Source organism: Chondrus crispus, genomic scaffold (genome assembly GCF_000350225.1).
Source record: "Chondrus crispus Stackhouse genomic scaffold, scaffold_131, whole genome shotgun sequence".
Lineage (NCBI taxonomy): Eukaryota > Rhodophyta > Florideophyceae > Gigartinales > Gigartinaceae > Chondrus > Chondrus crispus.
In genome coordinates, this window is record NW_005178996.1 from 12,894 (window position 1) to 22,263 (window position 9,370).

Below are 9,370 nucleotides of genomic sequence, written 5' to 3' on the forward strand. Positions count from 1 at the left end.
ACTGTAAAACGCTGTTTCTGCTCGTTTTTTACAGTTTCCTTTCGTTTCCAAATCGTGCCTCCGCGGAAAGTGGCAACCGCAGGACTTACCGACCGGTTTTGGACGAACGGCAGAGCGTACCGCCGCCGGGAGCTCCCCGGGGACCGCACAGACATGCTGGCGGTCACACACTCCGCTGTCTCGCGGGTGAAAGAGCGCCGTTTTTGGAAAAACGGCCAGCCCTCCGGGGCTGGGGGAAAAACACTTCCGCGCGACCGGCTAGGCCTTGCCCGGCGCAAGCGGAAGCCGCCTAACGACATTTGTTGGCCATTCCGTACGGTTTGAGTGACGCGGGCTGCTCCGCTGCCCCTGCAGACCCGAATTTCCGCCCGGTCCTTCACGAGGACACAGTACCGGAAAAAGGGCTACGTTTTTCCCTCTAGCAAATAGGAAAAAAATCGTAGCCCCATTCCGAGAACGGATTCGTCCTCCTGAGGTCGTTGCCGACCCGGAGGTGTCAAAACATGGAAGACGCCATTTGGAAACCAGAACGGTTTCTATTCGTTTCCTGCAGTTTCTTCCAGTTTCCAAACCAGAGTCACTGGGAAGTAGTCTACCGAGCGGTTCTTGCCTACCTTTCGGATGGCAGAGGCGCGTAGCCCACCAGGAGGGCGCGCGACGTACCGTGGCGGACTGTGCGGTGACGCCTCCGCAAATTTATGGAGGAAAACTAAGAGGAGATCTTGGAAAAACGGCCAGCCCTTCGGGGGTGAAGTCGAAAGTGGGGATTTCTCCCGCTGTTTACGCGCGGCTATACCCCTCGCATGAGGCGAAAACCGCCCCACGGGGGTAGCCGGCAAACCGTACGGTCATGGGCGAAGCAGGCCACCCTACAGTACGGTACTGGAGGTGACCCCGGGACTGAGTTCTCTCTCAGTCGCCAGCGGGACTACTGTATGCAGTCAGGGGCGACAAGTTGCCCGCCATGAGGATGGGGAAAAATTGTAGCCCCCTCTCGAGGACGGCACCGCCCACAAGGTACCAGCCCGGGCATGTGGGTACCGGCGCCGTCAAACCGTCAAGGATAAACTCCCTGTGGGGAGCCCAGGAGTGGTGTGAACCGCAACCAAACGGGGTACAGACCCCGTATCCGCGCATGTGTGGCCCTCAGCGCCCGGGCGGCGGTTTAAAAAAATATACCGATTTTGGGGAGCACCCAATGGGAGCTCGTCAAAAAAGCAAAACGCCACCCGCCGCACGGAAAATTCAGGCACGTTTTACTAAGAAAAACGCCGATTTTACGGCAAACCGTCGGTGGGGATGGGCACCTCGTGCTGCGCAGGGACGGGAAACTACCTCCGCAGCACCGCGCCGCACCCACCGCGAGGCCATCCACCGCGGCCCGCAGGGGCCGGCGGGGCACTGAGACCAACAAGAACCATTCGGGGAGCTAGGAGAAGAAGAATGAGGAGACTACTTTACCGTAAAGGAAGGGGGCTTCGGTTCGCTACCCTCACCGCTCCCGACGACCTTAATCGCGACGCTGGCGCTTCGCGGAGGGTTCAGACCCCGTAAGCGTCGCGGGTGCAGGGTCGGTCTCGACCGCACCATACGGCCTCTTGTTGGCCACCTGCGCACTCAATACTGCAAGGTGGTCCTGAGCGGCGCGGATACGCGTCATTGTCTCACCCCGCATAAGGTCGTCGCCGGTGTCGCGCTGGCGGATGGCAAACTGGAGGCCCGCCACCCGCGCCTTGAGCTGGGTCACCTCGACAAGCCAAGCGCGCGCTGACATCAAACCCGCTGCGAGAGTGGGCGGCACGGGCACTCCCGCGTATCCGCACTCCACCTGCAGCGCGCGTAGGGCAGCCTGCGCGTCCGGGGCAATGGCGGGTACCTCCTCGGTTTGCGCGTCCGCAGGGGCCCCACCAGAAGCCACCGAGGGATTCTGAGTCCCCGTCCCGCTCCTGTCGCGGACGAGGGGAGCTCCGGAGCCCGGTACCGATATGGGGGCTACCCCGGTCGGGTTTACCGCCGCCGGCTCTACCACAGGCGCCACGTGAAGCGGCACCATTTGTGTCGGCTTCGCAGCGGGTTCCCCTTCAACCCTGCGCGGGGATACCGCGGGCGTGGGTACGTCTACCGCGGGCGGTGTCGAGGGACCGACCGGAGGATTCTCTGTGGTCCCGGCTTCGGGGTCAATCGCGACGACCTCGCCCTGCGGTGGCGACACCGGGATTGCTGTCACCGGCAGGGAGTCGGTTGACGCCTCGACGGGGCGTCCGGCGGAGGAAACCGCCGCGCCCCACCCGTCACCCGAGGCGACGACCGCCCCGTACGACGGTGTACCGGTGTCCGGTAACGGTTCATACCACTGGTCGGCTTCTGTGGACACACCGTCCCAGTGCGGCATACGCAGGGAACATCCGCGGGCGCAACTGTACCAGACGAAGTCGCCGCGTTCGGAGAGGGACCAGTCCAACCGTTCGGAGAAATCGAGCAGAGCCTCGGCCCCAACCAGGTCGAAGGCAGTGCCCTCGAGGATGGCCGCCACCCCGACCGACCGGATGAGCTGCAAGAGCCCCGGGGACAGTCGGAAGAGTGAGCCCCGTTCTCCAGGCTCGTTTGAGCTCCGGCTCGCCAAGCGGGGATCCGGGCACTTGGTGAAGAACGGGAGGCCGTCCCGCGCGGCGTGCAGAAAGCACAGTAGCGCCAACACCGCCCACTCGGACAATAAGATCGCGTCGATCAACCGTCGCGTCTGAGGTGTCGAGCCTCTCCCGAGCGAACCGGGAGGCATCCAGCGCGCGGCAACGTACGCCAGCGCGCTGGGGGTGGGAACGCAGAGGTACTGCGGGGCCTCGAGAGTGTGCCAGTCCATCGGTAAAGCGGGGTACAGTCGCCCCCGGGACGCCGGGGGCACCGAGAAAAACTCCGTCAGGTGCCACATGTGGAAGTAGTCGTCTCCAAGGCGCCACCGCAGGCGACTCTCCTTGGCGGAGTTCTCCCCCCACCGAACACGGTCGGCGATGCTATACCATCGGTCGAAGGGCCGGGGGAAGGCCACTAGCTGCACATGAGGTGCGGGGTCCACCTCCCCGCCGAATCTCCCGAGGAGGTTCAGCAGCCGCGAATGGTACTCATTCTCACCCGCACAGCGGACATAGAGGAGGTCCGAGCCGGATACAGTCACCGACCGGTGGGGGGCGTGGAGACAGCGCGTCCTCCAAGCTGCCGAGCGGTTCTCTTGTCGGATACGACCGCGAGGGGAGGTCGTACGAATGCCCCGCCGCCTCGGTATCGCCTCGAATCTTGCCGCGTCCGGATAATCCGCATTGACGTAGGCTTCGACGGAGATTGGTGGTTGACCCCGTGAGGGGTTCCGCCCACCTCGAGCCGTGCGATGGTCCATGTCGGCCCCGGGGAGCAGGCCTCGGACCGCACGAACACCGTTACGGAGCCATCCGGAGGGCAGAGTGGCCGCCGCCGGGTACGTCCCTGCATAGGGGTCGGGGCGTGTCGGATGTGGATCTTCATCGACTACCGAGGGTCCCCCGGCTCCGACCCGGTCGGGCAACTGCGTCACCGCGGTTGCACCGCCAACGCGGGGAACCGGGATGGATCTCAGCGGGACTGGTAGCGGCCCGCGTTCCGCAGGCGTGGAAGCGGCAGCGGGCAGATCACCGGCACTCCGCTGCCGCACTGAATGAAAAGCGACAGTTGGCGTGGGCGTCGCTAAGGGGGAGCCCTCAGAGGAGGGCTGCCCCCGGTCCGTTCGGTGGTTCTCCATCCGTGGGGAAGGGAGTAAATCGGGAGATGAGGTGTGAGGGAGAGTATGGCTGGTGATAGTCGTGGGGAGAAGCGTTGGGTGAGTTGTGGGAAATGATGAAAGCGTGAGAGGATCCGCCACCGCATGGGAAGAATCACCGCGGTTAAATACCAAAAACTCCACAGGCTCCCCTGTGGAAGTGGCTGCCACGCGACCGCGCGCCCGCGGTCGGCGCGGGTTTTTCCGTACGGTGAGAACTCTCTGCAAGCCGGTCATGGCACAACTCGGCCGCGACGAGGACGTGTCGCGAAATAAGGAAGGGGGTCTGTAGTACAATTGCGTACCACGACCATCCCGGGGAGATGTGAACCGGACGGAAGAGCGGGTACTACTGTAGCGACCGGGCTTGCACGCGCCCGTAGCGGAGTACAGTAGTACCCCGCGGGTCACACGTGCTACAACCGCTGGCGTGGCCACGGGCACACGTGTGTAATCCGTACGGTTATAAGTAGTAATTAGTAGTTAATGGCACGAATTTATTAATTGTGTACAGTAGCTGGTATACAGTAAGTAACAGCTACTGTAGCGGGACAGGTGTCCTGGCGTCCCACTTAGGGGTTAAGACCGGGGGCACCTGCCCCGTCCCAGTAAAGAGGAGGCAGACTCGCCTCCCTTCCCTTTACGGCTAAGTGCTAACACCGTTCCGGTTTTCCTTTAGCTCGGGCTTCTAACCCGTGACCGGCCGTCCGGGTATAACACCACCGACCGGCTGCGCGTCACCGGCCACGTGAGCCTTCCCTCTTTTCGAGTCCATCCGTACGGTTTTTATCCGCGCGTGGGTAACCCAGCGTCGCGTGCTCCCTCACCTCTAACCCCCCTCGTTCCGAGTGGTCGGGACGAAGGTAGTTATACCACAGTAAGAAAGGAATTTTTCATGACACGTAGTCTACGAGGCCACCTCTTACGAAAACGCGGTCGGGTGCCCTGTCATTTTTCGTCCAGAGAGCCGATGCAGCGAAAAGCAAATGGTGACGAATCCGCAGATCTGCGCCAAATCTGCGATACAAGTACAGCCCTTTCACCCACCATCTCTCTCCACGTCCCACAGATTCAATTCATGGCAGAAGTTCTCCCCTCATCCGCAAAAGCTGCCACAAACTCAGAATTTTGCTCTGCTTCACTACAGCCTGAGCGCGTGACATTCGTCCCTCCCGGCGAGCTTCACGCAGCAGCTTCTTCCTACCTGCCTGGAATTTCCTCCGAGCAGCTAATCCACACACGCCAGTCCATTCAGCATCCGAGTCCGTCCTCTCGACCGGCATGGATTCCTCCTGTGAAAGATCAAAATGCCTCGATCCTCCCTTCTGACAACGCCAACAGTGCTCCCCTTCCTGAAGTTTCGTCGCATCCCGACGATGTCCTCTCTGACCAACCTCCACTTGCTCCTGAAGCCTTCGACGATCTCCCCGAAAATCTCACTCATTTCGGATGCCCTCATCCCAAAGCAGGTCTCTAAATCATACCAACGACAGGGCATTGCGAGCTTGCTAAGGACAATGCAGCATGCGGTCACTGTATCACAATTATATCGAGAGCGAGTAGTTAAGCCCTCGTGCCACCCCATTATGCTTGCAACAGAACGGATTTCCTTCGGGAGAAATCGAAATTGCGTCATCGCGTCAAGCTCACTGTATGAATTTGAATTAAGGTTAAAAGCTAGCATAAAAAATCTGCAAAGACCTGATCTCTATTTTGCGCACATCACGTTGAGAGTGTTGGAATTTTCTGTACGTGCGGTACTTGAAAAACGGAATAACGTCGGTAGGTAGCGCTGCATAGAACGCACGACCACGACGTTGCAAACGACGTCGAGCAACTCCAATTTGGTAGTCTTTCTGCCTCATGTCCTCTCTGGGCGTGAGTAGTGTGTTCGGGAAGTGTGAGGGTCGAAGGGCAACCCCTCGTTCTCATATTTTCTGTCACAAACGGCCCTGCCTAAGGGGAATTTCCCGAGTTTTCGCGTGTCTTTTGTGAATCACATTTCAAATTTTACGAAGTCCTATTTGCGGTTCGTAAACTCTCTAATGTTATTTCGGCCCGCTGCAGAGGTACGAAGGAATTAAACACCATTAAAAGACAAGTACATTCATGCTATTGGTTGATACAGCACAATTGCCGCCACAAAATCCGCACAACCGGGAAAATTCCTTGCCATAGAAGCTCGACGGCGGCAATTTCTCTGGTCGAAGTTGAAGTGTGTTTCTACTTCTTAAAAACATGACACTTCATCCCAGGTGAGCCTTTGCCGCAGCAGGGCATCATACAATGTTGCGCCGTGCATTTCTTGCCCCTATCGCGATCCGGTGATGGCGCTGGACCGTCGCCGGTACCATCTCGCACAGTACGTAGCCTTCCTCTCGTCCTCGACGCTGCACCGGAGGAGGGGAGACTCCTCCGAAGTCATCGCGCTCCCAGGAGCTGTTGTTTCATGTGATTACGAACTTCAAGGCCTCAATGGCATCGAAACGACTAACTAATCTGAGGCCCTCATTTTGCCCACGTGCTCTCGTGAGCGTCGAACGCAAACATCGCAGGCGACAACCGAACGAAAATAGCCTCGACGAGATTGCCGCAATAACACCAGCGGCGCAAAGAAAACCCGAGACCGATGAGGAATATGTCATTACCCGTGCCGTAAACGATCCACCAACCGTTGACTGCATTGAATAGCTCGATTTAGCCGATCTGAATGAAGCCAGTGATTCCGATTTTGATGATGCCGCATTTCCTGATATTGGAGAGGATCTGGATGTCCAGCTGCAGCCAGTGTAGTATAATCACCCCCAACGACGAGGGGGGTGAGTACTGACAGTTCGGAAAGAACCCGATCGGCGGGAAGACAGAAGCACGGCCCATCCACGGTACCGAGCACGAGCTCGAGATAGCGGTGGTAGAGCGAGATTCGGGAGGACGTGCGCACGCGCAAGCGCTTCGACGCCTCGAAGCCCCGGAGCGGTACTGGGTGACGATCCAGTACCGACGGACGGAGGCGGAGCCGGCTCGTGGGCGTGCTGCGTGCGTCCTCAGTCCGCGCGCGGTACTACTCTAAGGTTACTGAAGGAAGTACCTGAAAGTAAGCTGGCGGACCAAGGTGGAGGATCCTTGACAAGTCCGTGCTTGTCCTCCCCTCTGTGGGATAACTCCTCTCCGCCCTGGGTTGAGTGAGAGGCGGAGGCGATAGCGAGGGAGCACGCGGCGCGGACGCGACGCGCTAATTGAACCGATCGGACAAGCTCGCGAAAAGGGAGTGGCTCACTGGCCGGTAACGCGCAGTCGCCCTGTGATGCGTGAACGGGAGCGACTGGTAACGGGTTAGAAGCCAGCGCGCGCGGTAGACAACCGAAACGGACGTATGTAGGCGCCAAAGGGACCGGGGCGAGCTTTGCCCCAGTTTACTGGTGGGGACGGGTGCCAGGTCCTAACCCCTCAGAGGGACGCCTCGGACACCTGTCTCAGTACAGTAGTACAGTACCTGCCGACTAGTGCGTGCTGGCTACTGTACACAACTAAAAAGCTAGCGTCATAATTACTACTACCGCACGGACGCTGCCCCTACACGTGTGCACTACTATACACGCGTGTTGCTTACAGACTACCGCACGGATGACACGTGTGCTAACGCGCACACGTAACAGGCGTAGACTAACGCTCGGACGACACGTGTGCTACTGTACACGTGCGCCACGCCACGACCGGTCGGTACACGCGCGCGCTCCCTACACGTGGGCACACACGCCCACGTGTGCACCGTGCACGGCCGCACGGTTAATAACTTCCCCGCGCGCGCGACGGTCGTTATACTACAGAACCCCTTCGTTAGCTATCGCTACGTCCTCGTAGCGACCATTCATCCGACCGCGGTTCTGTTCCGGTTTGTCTCTTTCCCTCCGCGCGCGATGCGAAGACCGAAGCGTGTGCGTGCGGGCGGGCTTTTCTCCCGCCTCGACTCCGAGCTGGCAGTCGATACGCCAGCTGTCCCGTCCGAATCTGTAAGCGCGTCGTCCAATTTCTCTCCTGCGAGACGCTCCGAAACCCCTGACTCCCTCCTAACACTCCCCCGAAATTCCCAACTCTTCCACCCGCCACGACTTTTCCGTACAGTACCTCATCCGGTGACCGAGAACGGACGGCCACCACGAAGTCAGCGCAGCGTGCCCATACAGTCCGCCGTCGAGCCCTGGTCGGGCTCCGGCGTGGAGCCGATCGGCCCATGCGGCACAGCCGTGGCGACGCCAACGCGGAGAGGCTCCGCGAGCCACCGAGTTGGCCGAGCCCGCGTTCGCGCGATTTAATTCGTCCGATGCGTTGCGCATGCCCACGGCGTACAGTGCGCGACCAAAAGTCCTCGCCGGCGCCCCCCGGCGAGCTGGACGGGGCCAACACTGTCGCCCGGGCGGTTCTTCACCGCCCCAGCACACCAGCGTGCTTGGACAACAGCGCGCGCGAGTTCCGTACTGTCGGTTTCGGATGAGAATCTCCGTCTTCGCACTTCTGCCCCGAAGGGCTGGCCAATTTCTGTAAATCAGCCCTTCTTGTCCGTTCTTCGCTGCCCAAATCGGCCGCACGAGGGAGCCGATAGGTGCGCGAGGGCTTCCCTCGTGCACTGCAAGCGTTGCGCGCGCATGGACCGATCGGAACAACGTCTTCAGGACTTCTTTCGCGTAGTATCATTTGGAAACCCTCTTTCACCAGTCCGAATTAGAAACTGAAAGAAACGAGTAGAAACCGAAAGAAACGAAAGAAACCGATTTGGTTTCCAAATTCATCCAAATGCGGGGTTTGCAAGTTGACACTCCCGGGCGCGGAATGCCAGGAGTGCGATGCCGTTGTCGCAAATAGGCTACGATTTTTTCCCGCAGCGTGGGAGGGCAAAAAGTAGCCCAAATCGCGACTAAATTAAAAAGGCCAGCGAACGCGATACATCTCAATACAAAGAACCGGTTCCTGGTACAGCTCTGCAATTGAACTGGCGCGTGCGAGCGCGATCATCCGAACGGTGCGGCCAGGCGTGGCTGATAGCTATCCGCGTGGACGCTTAGGAGAAATTCCCATTGTGGACGACCCCCCCGGAGGATTGGCCAATTTTGGAAGAATCTGCGTCCGTTTTCTCGGGATTCGTCGGGTATGGGTTGCCTCGCGGTGCGCAGTCGCGCGCGGCTAGCTCCGGAGGCTGCATAGCACGTCCGCGGCTTGTTTTCCCCGGAGGCTTGTGCGCAAGCGAACGTCTAAGCGGTGCGACCGAGAGCAGCCGAAACTTGCGCTACGCATGCGCGCTGGGTCTTTGTTGACGCGAGCGCCAATACCGGTCGATGAACGGCTGCGGAAGCCCATCATCGGGCTCGTAGGTGTCGTCCGAAGCGGTATATCCATACCACCGGACCTTGCAGTCGATCCCGCCGCGCGTAGTACGGTGTCCGACAATGCGGTCAACGACGTACTCCGCGCTTGGCGTTGCGGCTTGCGCGTGCGATTCGGTCGATGTGGCCGAGGTGACGGTATCCCCCGGCCCGCGCGGCATCTTCGTAACGGAGTCGATGCTCACGGGATTTTCCACGCCGTCCT